This window comes from Mustela erminea, chromosome 8, assembly GCF_009829155.1.
Source record: "Mustela erminea isolate mMusErm1 chromosome 8, mMusErm1.Pri, whole genome shotgun sequence".
NCBI classification, from domain to species: domain Eukaryota; kingdom Metazoa; phylum Chordata; class Mammalia; order Carnivora; family Mustelidae; genus Mustela; species Mustela erminea.
Genome location: NC_045621.1, coordinates 109040437 through 109043331, shown reverse-complemented (window position 1 = coordinate 109043331; position 2895 = coordinate 109040437). Strand labels below are relative to the sequence as shown.

The 2895-nt window shown below is 36.4% G+C and overlaps 1 pseudogene; it reads left to right on the top strand.

Annotated features, from left to right (window-relative positions):
* Positions 1-2089: 2089 nt before the first annotated feature.
* Positions 2090-2242, top strand: LOC116597932 (annotated as a pseudogene).
* Positions 2243-2895: the final 653 nt, after the last annotated feature.

The following is a 2895-nucleotide window of genomic DNA, read 5'->3' as shown; positions in this document are numbered from 1 at the left end:
TATGAAATTTGCAAATGGAATTCCGTTTTCTTCTCCCACCACACCTTTTCAAGACTGTAGTTATACCAACAACTCCCAGAACTCTATCTACCTGGAGAAATAATCACAAAACCCACATCTCCCAAATCAAAGCACACCTGACATTTCAATTTCCATCCAGTTCCATGTAAGAGGATAGAACTTTGGTTTGCCAAATAACTAAAGTTATATTTTTAAAATAGGAACATGGTCACAAATTTGGGAACACAAAGAAGTCATGATATTACATCTTAAAATACAAAGGGGGGGTCCACAGCTGAATTTTAGCACCATGTCTGCCCTTGAGTTTCTGACCAACCTTGAGTAAGTCATGGAAAATCTGTGCCAGTTTCTTTAAACTTGAGATGAAAGGCTTGTGCTAGATGTATGACATTCTTTCCAAGTATAAAATTATAGACTCAGTATGAATGTTGAAGCTGGAGAAGCTAAGAATTTTGCAACCTGATCAAGGTATCACCAAAACCCCCTTATATCAGACTGCCAATAATGTCTATTTCGGAAACAGCCCAGTGGCATGAGAGGTCATGAATGGTGTGGAGAGTCTAACTATGTAAACAAGGAACTTGACACAGAGGCAGTTGAGGTAGAGTCCCTCTTGTAGAACACATTATCATTTAAATTATTTTCCATTTTCACATCAAAATCATCCATTAAAAAAAAAAGTCCAACAAATTAAAAAATGGAGCAGAAAGGAGGTAATTATGAGAAATCTTGATATTTGACTTTCACATGTATATGACTATGTTAAGCTTATGATTGTGAAATGCCAATTGAATATTACCCCCACCTTAAAAGACCACGGATTGTGATCTCAGCAAGTTAACTATTTATCATTTTATGGCAGTCAGGGGTGCCTGAGGAATGCTACACATATGGAGGGGAGCGGGTGAAGGGGGGGTGCAAGGCGCCAGCTTTTGCTTTGTCCTCAGCCAGCCTCCTGCTCCTTCAATTGAATAGTTTGTAGATTTTTTTTTTTTTTAATGGCTTGAATTCTTTGTAAGGCAACAACAATAAAAAAGCCTTGAACATTGGTAGGTGCTTCCACTGCTTACCAACACATTATTTTCAAACTTCACTTTTATGACCAGGAACTGTTCATGCTAAATATTGTAAAATACATTCTACATATGTACATTTGCTTCACTGCTGATATGTATCAGTTGAATGCTAAGGAAAATTTGGAATCAGCCAGGCCCCTACTTCTTTGTTCTTCTACGGTCAACAAAAATGCATCTTAGTTAATGGGTTATTTGGGTCAGCGTTCTGACCAAATTTAAACAAAGGGGTGAGAATAACAGTGATTTGGCTGAATGGTTACTTCTGTTGTCTTTTCATTTTGCTCTATTAAAGTTGTCATTGGAACTAGTAGCATTCTACCTCAACAATTGGCTATAAATCTTAATGTCTTATCAATTTTCCAGCTCTACAATGCTTAAAGTTATCCTGAGCTCCAGAAGTCATCCCTTTAATTCCTGTTGATTGATTTTTTTAAAATCCCAGATTAACAGAAATTGGGGATTAGAATGATACAGTAAAACTGCAGATGGTGCTTCATGCTTTTGAAGAAGCAATGGGAATTATAATTTATTTAAACTTTGTATTTATGTCTATGGAATCTGAGAAATAGTGAATAAAAGCAGATCAGATGAAACAAGTTATTAAAAAAATAAAAATAATGTTTGCAAATTGAGCTCCTATTATGAGAGGAAACTTATAGATACAAATATTCATTAATTGGTCTGTGAGATACTCTTGATGGCATAGGTTCAACAAAAGGCAGAGAATTTTGTTGACAGAGTATCCGTGTTTAGAAAAATTTTAGAAACCAATATAATGGTAAAATGAGATTGCAACTGAACATAGCCTTCCTGAAGTAACAATGACCACCCAAGAGTGAGAGTTAAACATAACCTTCTTGTGTGAGCACAAAATCACCCAATATACCAATTAGTCTCCACAAATATCCCCTCCAAGCTTTGCTGAATTAGTTTCCTTTTTAGCTATGCTCACCTAATAGTGTTAGTTTTATTCAGTCAAAAAGAGTGATATAAGCTTTGCGCAGTGGCAGTATCGTAGCCCATGAGGTTTATCTGAGGCGCGATTATTGCTAATTGAAAAAGAGTGATATAAGAAAATATAAAATAAAATATAAAAATAGATAAAAACAATGTTGCCTCTATCCAATTAATGTAATTTAGTTGAAGATAGAATTAATCTGTGTATCCCATTTAATAGTCAAGAGATACAAGGTCACAAAAGTTTGTCTTTTAAAATTAAATGTCTTTGGGAATCAGAACCACCCTCTGGAAGATTGCTTTTCTTCCCTTTGACACCTTTCCTCTGATACAGAATGGCCTTTGGGATGTTGATCAAAGCACTCAGTCTTGGTCCGTGTGCCAGGAAAAAAGGAAGAGCAAAGGAGCCTGCTTTCAACCCTATGGCTGAGCTTTCCCATTGCAGTTGCTCTTCCTGCCACAAGGTGTCAGTAGTGAAATATAGGCCATCCATTCCCAGTGGGTCCTGGTTACCCATCTGTGGTCAAAAAAACTCAGCATTGCAGCTTTAACTGAGGCAACATGAATAACCCCTAATCCTTAGCCCTGGGGACATGTCAGCCTTCAAGCACCCGGATTCAGGAAAGATTTCTGCAGATGTAGGACAGCTACCTCCTTGCAGAAAGAGATGTTCTCTCTTCTCACAGTGTTTCTGCTTAGTTCTATTCCCCAGGTGGCCAGTAGAGTGACTTTCAACAGATTAATTAATTAACTTAAAAACGATTATAATAATAACTAATTATTATATAAATTGTAGTATGTGCAACAGAGGATTTAATACAAGTTACATATATTAATTTAA